This window comes from Ptychodera flava, chromosome 3 (assembly GCF_041260155.1).
Source record: "Ptychodera flava strain L36383 chromosome 3, AS_Pfla_20210202, whole genome shotgun sequence".
Classification (NCBI taxonomy): domain Eukaryota; kingdom Metazoa; phylum Hemichordata; class Enteropneusta; family Ptychoderidae; genus Ptychodera; species Ptychodera flava.
Window position 1 is genome coordinate 46,514,940 of NC_091930.1, and position 14,048 is coordinate 46,528,987.

At 36.4% G+C, this 14,048-nt stretch overlaps 1 long non-coding RNA gene across 1 annotated transcript; it reads left to right on the top strand.

The window, feature by feature from the left end:
* Positions 1-688: 688 nt before the first annotated feature.
* LOC139126927 (uncharacterized) lies at positions 689-1,560 on the top strand. Its single transcript, XR_011550875.1, has 2 exons — positions 689-988; positions 1,389-1,560. It is a non-coding gene; the product is annotated as an uncharacterized lncRNA (long non-coding RNA).
* Positions 1,561-14,048: the final 12,488 nt, after the last annotated feature.

The following is a 14,048-nucleotide window of genomic DNA, read 5'->3' on the forward strand; positions in this document are numbered from 1 at the left end:
CGCTGAATTTCGGCAGTAATTTGGCTTTTTACGTCAAGTCCAAAAATGGATTTGAAGTCACCAACTCTACGTACGGGCCTTTGCAGGGCTGTGGTGAGGGGGGCTATTAGCTGTAGCGGAACACACAGCATCGTACGCAGGGCTAAGAACGTATGTACTCATTTCTGGCGATCGAGCAGCGAGGGAAACAATCAATTACCAAGGATAAAGCTAATTTGCTAAACGATATTTTATCTTGAATAGTGAGTTGAATGAGTAATAAAATATCATATTTTTAATGTTCAATACGAGGTTGAAACACGGAGGGACCGTGGTTGAAACCAGAGCTATCCAGCTGCAGCTGTAGCCAACCTGGACAAGCACATTTCACAGCGCCCTCAAACAGTCGATTGTTTTCACTTGTCATACGCGGCGTAACAGAAAAATTAAAACTTTCATAACTTCATTAATATCCAAGCCACGCCCACCAAAACCTTTTCAGTTCTAGCCATTTGAATTCTGAAGATGTCTACAAATTTGACTGAAATACGTTCAGCCGTTTTTGAGAAAATGGACCAACAGACAGACAGACACACAGACAGACAGACATCGCTGCGACATATGCCCACGTGTTCACACGTGGGCAAAAAACGGGACTACATTATCAATCGCGTAATGATTTATAGATCGAACTTCCGTTATCGTCATGAGGCTTGATCGGCGCGAAGTTAGATTTTAGTACCATCGGCCAGTGTCGGCTGCGTACTTGTGAGCAGAGAGTTTTCTTGTGGACAATTTCGTGATCTTTCTATGGAATCGCCAGCCAAATGATATCACATAGTTGCAAAAACGTGTATACAGTACCAGGGACAGGCGGAGTTCTAAATTTGTGAACGCGAGCGGCAGTAAAGATGCCGACTATATTTTCTGAGTACGGTATTTACACACAGCACGGTGAGACCTGCAACCGGACCGGGAATCGTCCAGCGTCTGCGAGCCGTTCAGAAATGTAAGTCAATTTACCGTTCGTCTGTACATCGATCGCTATAATTATGTTCTGTAATCGTTGTATTGCAATCTTTACCGAAAGATAAATTTTCGTTGAGTACTGATTCATACTGAATTCACTTTCGTTTCACAGTTACATTACAGTAAGTGCTGAGATTTTTGCAGATTGTCGCCGTCGTGTACGGTGTATGTAAACAACATACGGCGAGTTGTCCGCTGTCGGACATTTTAATCATTATTAATTTAATTTCGATCATGAATATTTATGCATTTTCTGCTTCAATTTTTCAACTTGATTTTGTCTCATTTTCAAATAATTATCGATTTCTTTCATGAAATTTACAATGTTTGGTCAAACGGTAAAGACTTACACTCTTCCCTGAACGATTTATATTTTTCAGAATCCATTGCTGGTACACTAAAGGGGACAAGAAATTCAGAGAACAGAAAGCCAAATCGCAAATGTTACATGAAACTTCTCGAGTCAAAAGAAAATCTTGACATTATCATGACACTTATGTGGCATGAAATGAACATGGCATATAAAATAAATTGTACCACAATTGAATTTAACCTTTTTTTCTCTGTCATCTTTTTGTTTATAATAACTTTATTTGCGCTCACCATTGTTTCTCGTGAAACTGGTATTTCAGAGTTTAGTTGGATAAATAATATTTATATATTTGGCAGAATGTGGACAGCACAAGATGTGTTTTATCCAACTAAACTCTGAAAATATCACGAGAAACAATGGTCAGCGCAAATAAAATAATTTGCCGTATGGAGTTTGCGGCAAATTTTCAGTAACATTCAAATTAATTTGCCACAAGTTTGCTGCAAGGATTGTGCTGCAAATTTGCTGCAAAGAGTTTGCAGCAACGTTGCGGCAGGGAGTTTGCTGCATATTTGCAGCAAGTTCACAAGAAACCTAATTTGCATCTGAAAAATGAACCACCCGCATATTTGCGGCAAATAGTTTGCTGCAAATTTACTGCAAAGCTTGCGGCAAATTTGCAGTAACAGTTTGCGGGAGGCCTAAAAGTTCGGTAAGGGTAACTGTAACTGACACATGTAGACTAGCCTATGAGATAGTAAGCATAGACCCAGCGCGTAAACATCCATTTAATAGAGTAACAAAGACAGCAGGATATGACTGGTTTCGTGCATTCTGCAACAGACACTCTGAAATATCCCTGCGTTCTCCAGAGGCACTTGCTGTTCACCGTGCGCAAATGGGAAACGTAGAAGTGAAGAAAGAATACTTCAGTAGACTTGATGGAGTATTGACTGACTTACAATTGAAAGATAAACCAGGTCAAATATATAATGCTGATGAAACAGGCATTTCTCTTGTTCCAAAGGCAGGGAAGATTATTGCCAGAAGGGGTAAAAAGAATATACATGTCCAAACTAGTGGAGATAAAGGCATCAATACCACTGTTCTAGCATGTGGGAATGCTTCAGGAAATGTACTACCACCATTCATTATATTCAAAGGTGAACGACTGTCAGCAGATCTGATGTTTTCTGCTCCACCAGGGAGTGTATTTGGTTACAGCACATCTTCTTATATTGATGCTGAATTGTTTTACAGGTGGTTTGTACATTTCCTGAAGAATATCCCACCTGTACGACCAGTAGTATTACTAATAGATGGCCATGGATCTCACATTTCTCTTAAAGTGATCAAACTTGCCAAGGCACACAGTGTCACTCTGTTTTGTTTTCCTCCCCATACAACCGCCCTATACCAACCACTAGATGTGTGTGTGTTTAGGCCTCTGAAAATCAAATTTGCAAAGGAAGCAAAAAAGTGGATGCACTCACATCCTGGCAAAACTCTGAGCAGAAATGATTTCTGCAGTGTCTTTTGCACAGCATGGATGCACGCTATCACTCAAGCCAACCTCGTGAGTGCATTCAAGAAAACTGGAATACATCCATTCGATCCAGACCAGATAACACTGGGAATGCTTGCCCCTTCAAAGGTGACAGAGGTGGAAAACAAGCAAGGTGACTCTGATGTGCATGATCAAAGCAACAGTGCTGATGTGTGTGAAAAGGAAAAGCAGCTAGATCTAGATAAAAAATCACTTGGTACCATCAGTGGAATTTTGGTATTCCCAAAAATGACAAAAGAGGTAGAATCAGGGGAGGGACAAAAGAAAAGCAGAAGGGTGAGTAAATCCAGAGTGTTAACTCAGGATGAATTCATTAAAGAAATGGAAGAGAAAGAGGCTCAAGAAATAAGGCAAAAGGAGGAAAAAGAAAACCGTAAGAGGTAAAGGGAGAAAAAGCGTGTAATCAGATTAAAAGAAATTGCAGAAAGAAAGAAAAAGGCAGCTGAGAAAAAGCTACTGCTAAAGGCAAAAAAAGAAGAGATTGAAAAAATAAAACAGGAAAAGAAATTGGAAAGGGAGGAGAAAAAAAGGAAAAGAGAATCTGAAAAGAAAAAAGTAGTACAAAGAGAAAAAAATGTAAGACCAGTACAGCAAATAAGAGAAATAAGAATGCAAAACTTGAGAAGGTGCCTGATGATTTTGATAATCCTGAGAATTATTGTGGTTCATGTGATGGTAATTTCTATGATGATGAAGCAGAGGAGGAATGGATTCAGTGTCAGTATTGCTTTAAGTGGTTTCACTGCCTTTGTCAAGGCATGTTTGGTGACAACAGAGGCAAATTTTTGTGCGATAAGTGTGAAATTGAAATATTTGAATCCTGAAAATTTTAACGACTCAATAAATTTCAAATTTTCCTTGTTGAGGAAAACAAATCAGCCTTAACTGCAGTTTTACAAATGAATTTTTGCTGTTTGTTGTTTGAATAAAGTTAACTTGTGATTTAATTCAAATTCTAACCATTAAAAGGTGTGGTGTCAATGTTTTTTGAAGGTATGTATGATGGTCCACAATACCCATGCAATGCATATGAAATTTACCTCATTATATATGCAAATTTATGTAAGATTATGCTAATTTAGGTGCAAGTTCATGTTCCATTTCCCCCATGAAATTTTGGAGATGAAAATTTCCTACAGTTTAAAATTGCCAGGACCATTGTGAGTGGAGTAAATAAAAAAATAATCTCATTTAAGTACTTCTATGGGCCACAATTACCCAAGTTACCTGCAACGTAGCCTACCTCTGCTGAAGTTTAGTCCTTCATTTCTGTGCATTTTGTTTTGATATGTATAAATGCCCACACAAGTCTAGCTGTCTCCCTACAGCATGGTGAAACACATACTTTGTAATATTCAGTTTGTCGACAAAGCCTGTATTTATGTATGTATAAATATGGGTGATGACAAAATTAGGTCCAGACTGAAAATCCCTTGTCATTCAGATGCATGGTACAAATACGTACATAAGCTGTATACGGAACAGTTAAACGTGCTGTAGCGAGTCGAACAGGAACGCGGTTGCATAAACTGAACAAAAATTTGTCAACGTTTGTATAGCTACTACCCTGCTGCTGCCAATATGGGCAGTGTCATTGTCATTGCATTGTCACGGCCAGTGACAGAGACAGCTCTGACTTTGATGTTGTTGAAGAAGAATTTGGGTCATATGGCACTCATGACAATAAAACATAATTTTACATCAGGCCAGAGAGCAAAACATGGCAGACCAGGAGACTTGGTAGTTACCAATGTCACAGTGGCAAGGAATTCTCAATTTTCACACACTCCTGATCGTCATTTTGTGTGCTCTTCTGGCCAGAGTTGGAAGTCAAGTCTGACTGATACATAAAAAAGGTACACTGATTCATTGCGGTCATATTCGTTTAAAAATGCAACAATTTAAGGACTTGCGGTAGTGTCGAACATCTGCGAACAGACCGTAACTGCCCGATTCACTTTTTAATATTTTATTTGCGTGTATCCCTTATAAATATGCGGCCCTGTGGCACTTTGGGGACTTGGAAAATGTTGATCCTATAGACTGGGGGACTTGAATTAGAGTGACCCTTTTATTTTATTTTTATTTTTTTGTTTTTCTCATCTCCAGAGGAATACTCGGGCAGGGCGAGCGGTCGAAATAAAAAAAAACAAGCTTAGTTCCAAAAAAACAATTGTATTTGTCTCAGTTCAATGTTCTGTCCATACAGTCTCTACAATTTTTAAGTACAAAAAACGTGTATTTGTTTCAGTTCAATATTCTGTCCTTTCAGTCTGAGTCGCTGAAATCTCACAATTTGATGATGGTGGCGCTGTTGCTAGAATGATCGCTTCAGAGGCGGCGCAAATAACAAAAAGTTTTGTTTTGTTTTTTCATGTCGGAGCTGAAATTTACGGTCGGTCGGGAGATGAGAAACAAAAATAAATAATGTCGCCCTTATTTTGAGGGTATCGACGGGAGGAAAAGTTTTCTACCGCCACCCCCCCCCGCCCCATCACTCTTATTTGTGACACAGACAAATAGTATGGACAGACTGGAAACGCATGCATGCCTTTTGTTCCATGGTCGTCTCGGTAGACTATTGGCTTTTCATATTAAAATGAGCTTCAAAGGTGTTAAACTTTTTGGAGGCTTTGTTTGCGGTTGATAATTACACGAAATTATGCGAAAAATACGACGAGATGGCATCGTACTGCCAGTCGCGTAGCAACCATAGTTACTTTGTGAGCTCTCTGGCCAGAAACACTGCTTCACGCCAATCAAAACATAACACGCCAGCAGTTTCATAAACATGTCCTTCTTTGACGCACGTGTAAAAGACGGTATGACTGACCGTAAACCATTGAGTAAAACCAGACAGTATCGATAAAAGACTTTCAAATTTGGTTCAAACACACTCATTATATATTCATAAAAATATGAGAGGATTTTTTAAAACGGTAAAACTCACTTTCCTGAAGCTCAAAAGACTCCCGTTTTCGCCAGCATATCAATTCCGCTCAGCACCACAGGACAACAACAACACAAACTTTGCCGAACATACTTTCGCTTAACAATTGGCGAAAATCCGAAAATTACCGAATGATGCATGGTCGGCACTCTTCGGAAAAGAGAGGCGAGAGCAACCTGAGGCGAGGCGAACATGGATTGGTTACGTAACCGCTTCACGCCTTAAACAATACCCGTTTTGACTCTGTCTAATATGTTTCTCTGTGTTTGTGAACACAGCCTGAAGGGAAAACGTCTTCACACATCATCCGTCATTTCTTGTATGTGTTACAATGTGTTTTTCTCTACATCGTGTTTTGGCTGTTAGTGCGAAAATTAACAAGAGTCTTGTACATTTTAAAATAAGCCATGGAGAGACGCGGGCAAAGTCGCACGTGTCTGAGACCATGGACGTAATTTTACATCCACGAGGAGACAAACAGTGACGCTTTGCCCGACTACGTTTCACAACCAGTGAGCGGTTTCTCCGTCACCTATATATTTTGATTATCTCTTGTTCTTCTTGGAAGCTAGAATACTGCTTGGATAGTTTTGTGTCTGTTTGTTTGTTGTCTTGTTCCTAATGCCGTGAACTAGTCATTTGTTACCTTGATCGTTTTGTTTTTTGAGGTTTTTTTGTGAATAAATTCCTCAATGTTGCTTTCATGTCAGATTGTGCGTTGTAACATCAAAGTACTTGTTTTATAGCATGTGTTTTTGGGCTTTTATTATGTTGTGTATACTAGTGTATTCTTTGTTTTGTCATTTGTTCGCCAGCTGGTATTCTAGTTCAAAACAAACTATATTCCCTGTGTGATTTTAGAGATTTCTAATCTGGTGAATCTTGACGGAGTATTATTGCCTTCGGAGATTTTTGTCCTTTGCGGTTTCAGAAAGGGCCAAATATCATCGAAGTTAAAATACTCCGTCTAAATTTCATAGAATAAGAGTAAGAGATTTCTCGATGTTTATAGCCACGTTCGATTAATGTTGCATTAAATGCAAATATTTCATTGTTGCAAGCATGGAGGTACCAGAAGACTCTTCTGATGCCTCCATGTCGCAAGTTTTGATGCACGTTAGTGTTTCGCCTTTGATCATGCCTTTAAAGGTATTCGGTGATACAATGTTCTATGTGTGAATATTAAAACGCGTCGGTGGCTTTCATGTAGGTACCGATATACAGTGGGTAAATTTGTTGTTATACCACTGCATGGGTAGGTCGAGGTATGTCATTTTAGCTATGTCAAGCTGTCAAACGAAGACTTACAGGTAGGGTGCGTTTGGTCAATTCCTGTTATGGTTTAGTTTCATTCGTGTTCTTTTCCAACAAAGATCGCGGAAATATCGTCTCTGAAACAGCCAGAGTAATATTTCCAATGTGTGTTCATGTATTATTCATTTCTATTCATGGCTATCAACTTTTTCCAGGCACACACCTAGGAAAGTAACTAATTTCGGAGCGTTTAGCTAGGTAGCTGAACAAAGCGTACTTAAAGCCCCAGTGCTGCCAACTTTTGATGATAATTTCACTATTTTTATTTTGAATGTGAACCATAATTCCTTGTTCTTCTCCCCAAAGAATGTTGATATACACAGTATCTAGCTTCTCAACTCAGTCCCTATGGTTGTAAAGTGCATATTGTTATTGTTGATATCTGACTTCTGGTCCGGACTAGAATTCAAATGTAAACAATAAAAATGCATTTTACACATATATACGCTAAGTTGACAAGCTAAATAGTGGGTGTTTCAACATTCTTTGGGCAGTAGAATAAGAAGTTGCAATTGATAAAGTAAAAATAATGAAAAAAAACATCGAAAGTTAGCAGCGCCGGGGCTTTAAATTCATAGATATGCCAATAGGAATCAGTAAAATACGAAATAAAAATGTGCCGAACGAGTTCATGCTGAAATGTCATATAGGGCAACACGGTCTTTTGTTCTCTGGGTGTTTCCCAGGCCAGAGCACACGGAAAGAAAATCAGTCCCCTGCATGGGCATGGGGTGGGGAGGGAGAGTTTTTTGTGCAACGGTTTACCATATTTGATTTTATTAATTTTGACTGTGATATTTCAAATAAAGAGTTCAACTTCAAACCGTCCGACTGCTTTCTTTATTACTACAAGTAATTTTACTAATTTTGACTGTGGAATTTTATTTATATACCGGTATTACCAACAAGTCCTCATCTCCTCTCGAATTTGTGTACACAATTTTTTTGATTTAGACTAGAATGGTTACAAGTCTATGGTTGTGTAAGAAATTTGATTTTGGAATTTCACTGAAATGTCGATTCACTATGCATTGTGGTCTATGGTGAAACTGTGAATAATTTTTTTTCAGTACAAAATTAGATAAATCTGTTCATTTATGTATGCTTGATTATTCATATTATTGTTCTTGATTAGACTAGAGTGGTTACAAGTCCATGGTTGTGCAAGAAACATGATTTTGGAATTTCACCAAAATGTCAATACACTATGCATTGGGGTCTATGATGAAACTATGAATAATTTTTTTTCAATACAAAATTAGATAAATCTGTGCGTTTATGCATGCTTGATTATTCACATTATTGTTCTTGATTAGACTAGAGTGGTTACAAGTCTATGGTTGTACAAGAAATATGATTTCGGAATTTCACCAAAATGTCAATACACTATGCATTGGGGTCTACGATGAAACTATGAATAATTTTTTTTCAGTACAAAATTAGATAAATCTGTGCATTTATGTATGCTTGATTATTAAGATTATTGTTCTTGATTAGACTAGTGGTAAACTTAGATACAGTCATTTTAGATCTATATGCCTAATTAGGAAAATTCTTAAATATGCAAATTAGTAATTCGCTATAGCAAAATAGCGAAATGACTTGAAAATGTTATATCACAGTATCTCACTTGTACATAGCACGTTTCGTCAAGTTTGAACAAGTCAATTCAGATATAACCCTAATAAGGAAAATTCATTAAGCAATTAACGTACATGTCATCCCTTAGTATCTTTCAACTTTGATATATCCAACTGAGGTCAATATTTATATCAAGTTTCATCAAATTGTGTGCTTCCGTTTTAAATGTGTATATTTTTTCTATCATCATCATATTTGCAAATTAAAATAAAATATGCAAGCCACACCCTCCAAAAACTAATCAGTTCTTGCCATTTTCAAACGGAATCTATTTACCGAATTTGAATCTGATCCAATAAGCTGTTTTTGAGATATCATGCCAACAGACAGACAGACAGACAGACAGACATTGAAAGACAGACAGACATCACTGCGACATTTGCTCAAGTGTGTGAACATGTGAGTTACAATCTATGATTTTCACTAACTTATGTGTGCTTAAACATACCCGATGATTCCGAAGCCTTTCCTGCATTTTATGGTGTCTTTGTTCCTATATATTTGTGATAATATCCGCCAGCCTGATATCGGCAATTTTGTAGAAGACAGGGGAAAACCACACAGGATGACGTGCCATATTGAGATCATGTTATCAGCTAATTATGCATGTAACACCACATAGATAGCGTTGTGATAACTTTGTTTCAATTGAATAGAAATGTTGCTTTTATTCTATTTGTTTTCGAGATGAAGTCTATATGTCAGAATGAAACATTGGAACGTAAAGTTTCAACTCGTCAGAAATACCTAAAAAGAAATGATAAATTAATAAAAATAATTCATTATCTGACGACGGACACTCTTATTTATACAAATTAAATGTATGTTAGTGCATGCATGAACATTGGCGAAGAAGTTATTTAGTGGAAGAGTTTGTACTTACATGTTTTTTATCAGCTGTTTAAGTCGATGGAGCCCCTTCTTTTCCCGTTTTAATATAATTAAAGAATTTTTATCATTCGTTACAAAAAGTCAAAAGTGACATTGCAAACAGAAATTCAAATCAAATCAAGAGATTTTTCCTGTAATGTGTTTATTATTTCAATATTTACAACTCTGTTTAGAGTATGATGTTCCTGGTGATTGCCAGCGTGCTTATCCCTAATTCTTACATCATTAAAGTAATATTACAGAACCTCGTCTGCCCTCTCTTTTTGTCTCCAGGGGATTAGACTGCATGAAAACCGTATGATACTTACAGTAAAATCACGGAGTTTATAGTTTTGTAGCCTGTATTTTAGCTGAATAGTGAATATACAGATCAAGATTCCATTGCTTGTATTCAGTAAGCCTGTATATATGTGGATTCATGTGATTTCACGTGTAATATTTTATGATATAGGCAACAGATTAGTGTGAATTTATCTGACATGACTGCATTTTGATGCAGTGTTAATTGCATTTTCTTGCGTTCCCTGGTGAATTTGTCTCTTTGTAAACAGGACATGTTACGCAACTCATTGCACTCTTTTGTTGAATTTAATTATAATGAAAAAAAAAACGTGTAAAAATTAGAAGAATAAATGATGTGACAAGTGTTGTAATCGTTTATGATCTGGTCATTTGCCATCAACTGCCGAGACAAAATTCTTAATGTTGATGCATTCAATTAATGAATTTTGTATAAAAGCGCTCAAAATCGAATTTTTATGCAAATATTGACGAAAAAGAATGATATCAAATTTCGTCATTTTCGTCTGTCACAGCGCATTGAGCCGAAAACTCTTCCCAATTTCGAACAGGTCTCATTACCATCCAGTGTCGAAATGGTCGACTGACGGTTTTTAAAACTTTTCATGCGGTCTCAATGGAGTATGGTTCGAATCTTGACGATGACAAAAAGGGCATAGTTTACAAAGTAGTCATGTGACAAAAAAGATGATTTCCCCATATCTTAGATTTTCAACTCCCAAAGACTAAATACAATCAAATACTAAAGAGAACAACAACAAAGCACTATGTCATGAAATATCCTCCCAAAACCGTATATTTATATTTGTAGCCTTATTTGTTAGCCTTCTCTCTCTCTCTCTCTCTCTCTCTCTCTCTCTCTCTCTCTCTCTCTCTCTCTCTCTCTCTCTCTCTCTCCTCTCTCTCTCTCTCTCTCTCTCTCTCTCTCTCTCTCTCCAATGGTCCGGGGCCGATCCTATGTGTATTTTTTTTCTTTACAGGGCCGATGTTCACACTTTTCTCGTATATTACTTTGCATTTGATGTCTTCTTTCATGTATAAGATTATAGATGTAATTGTGATCGTTAATTCAAAAGAGTATTGAATCCCTAAATAATCAACATTACTTTGCATTTGATGTCTTCTTTAAGGTATAAGATCGGTATAAGATAGATGCGACTGTGTTTGTTAATTCAAATGAGTATTGAATCCCCTAATTAATCGACATTTAAATATAAATCTCATTTTTTCAGTTAAAATTAATGTAGATAAAATAAATTCAAATTATGTTTGCAGTGCATTGATCACGATTGAAGTTATCGTCTTTATTGCTCTTTGGAGTCGCGTCGTTTTTATATTAAGTAGTTTCATAATTTGTAAAATCAGTAGTTAGTGAGCTAAAACTATAAAGATAATGCATTAGGGTATATATTTAACATAATCACCGAATTCTTCGATGGGTATACTTTATTTCCACACTGGTACAATTGCAATATTGGGGAAATGTCGCAAAGGTCGGGTATTCAAAGCTGTGTGAGTGAATTGACGAACGATACACCCGTTCCAACGCATGGACTCAGCATCCCCATTACGATCCTTGCTACTTCAAACGCGTTTACTTTGTCTGAGTTATGTTCTACCTGCAAGATTAAAATACTTTACTTTCAAAGTTCTTGCTTCACATTTTTGACAAGTCCCTTGTATGATTGATCAAGTGTGTATTTTTGTTGTCATTTCTTGCTAGTGTCTTATTCTTACTTTCCTTGTTATTCAGTTGTTAAAGTTTGAGAAATGTCATATATTGATATTAATTTGGAGGATCGCCTTTAAATTCGAGTATTTATTTCTAGTGTTTCAAATGTTTCTCATATAGAGCCTGTCATTCAGTACATCATGAAGAAATTTGATAATCACGATCCTTAAATATATATCAAGAATTCCAATTTCTTTTGACGACTGAAGAATATGCAAATGCAAATTCGAGCTCATTATTAATCGAACATCTTTTTTCACTCATAAAATGCCCTATAATGTGTATGGTTGGTTCTTCCCCATACTTCAAGACCATATGAGATATGTGGTATTACAAAAGCAATGTACAACACTGGACGGGTCAATACATCCTGTAGTTAATTAAAAATTGCCACCTAATTTGCAAGATTTAATCTCTACCGGCATTATGAGTTGTTTTCAAATTCAGTTATTATCGAGTTGAATCCGGACGAAATTCGCACAAGCGGTACAATTCACTACTGTAGAAAAGTTGTCCGTGAAATAACTTGTTTTGTCTGCTCTCAATCAACATGTAGTCTTGTTTTATAGCATCAGTAGAATATCAGCAACCATTGACATACTTCTTCGAAATTCCATTAGCATGACATACAGATACAACATTATGTGAAGATGTATTACGAAAAGCGTGTGATTAATTCGAATTATCTGCGTAAACTGTAAAATTAAAAACAGGCCATAAATTTTGAATATCATTAATATAAATTTAAATTGGAAACAAAATTAATCCTTGTAAAATATCACACGCAGCTTTAGGAATACATTGTTATGCTGATACATTGGCTTCCTGAATGTAAACCATTTGAAAGGTAACCCTTCATTTCATAATATTTTCACCTTTTGATTAAGATTTCATACTTTACAGTGTCAAATGTTTTAGAAAAATCAATAGAGCTATCGACGGTACAGCAACCTTTATCAGTTTCTTATGACAAGTATCGAACTAAAACTAATCAGAGAAAGTTTACAACTGTAGGCGTAACGTTTCCTAAACCCATTTAATTATTGTAAGTAAATGCATTTTATGTACCTTGTAGATAATCAACTAAATAATTAATTGAAATTCTTTCAAAAACCTAACCATTGAAAGGAAGAATGCAAATTGATCCGTAATGTCCTCATACCACCAACACTTACATTTTTATTCAATTTGACAATTTTCAGATCATCAAAGAATTTACATCCCTTTCTTTGTCATCTAGTTTTTTTATTCTTGTTATATTTTATCTCTATATTTATTTTTTATTTTATCACTCATCCAACAGGCGAGCAAAATTACAGGATGGGTACACATAACCCCCAAAATAAAAAATAAAATAAAAGTATTAGTAAGGAACAGGGAAATTCCATCTCTAGCTTTGTATTCTAATTAAAGATAAATATTTTCTCATCCGATGGCTTTGTATACATAACTATACTGAACATCTGTACGATGTCAACTGTGCATGAAGTAAAGGCAGTGCAAAGAGTTTTCACCTAAGAAACCCTGAAACGTTGAAATGATAGAGTCAGAAATGTTCTTGGCCAAGTTATCATCAATTGTTACGAAGTAATGTTTGGAATCTCACACAACGTCTTTTAAGTTAGTTTGGGCTTCCACTTTATCGTTTCAATGATTTTCCAACTCATTTGGTATGTTGAGCTGCTGTCTTGATTTTGTAAAAGTTAGTTGGCTGATGATGCCCGGAGTAGCTTTTCATATTGCCATTAGTAACACATAGAATATTGAAACAGTTATTATAAGTCTTTTCGCTTTCTAGAAACGTTTTTAAGAACAATCCAATTTTTCTTAAAATGCTTCTGAAGCGTCGTGTCGAAATACCCGTTTATTAATTTATTGTAGAGCTATGTTTTAAACGGCCATCGAGCAGACACGCCTTAGCAGATCGAAATCAAAGTTGGTGTGAGGATGATGTCAATTTATGCCACTATACAATCACATGCGGATGCCAGTTGACCATATTTTTATAATTGTTCATGTAACATGACTGGAACTAATTTGGGATAATTGGATCTTCATATTTTTGAAATTTCTCAAAAGTGTTAGGTGCCCTATTGCGTAATGATAGTATAATACAAATTACTCGTAAAAACAAGTGTATAACTTAAAAAGGAAAGCAGATGAGCTTACATTTGCAGATGAAACCGACATCACTTCACTATACAATTGTCCCAAATTAGTTCCAATCGTGTCATGTCACACAATCTTAAGGGAGTATGCAGTTACTATGCTCGGGGCTGGGCCGGATATTCTTTTTGTACATCAGTAGAAATAAGCGAACGCTCCACCCATT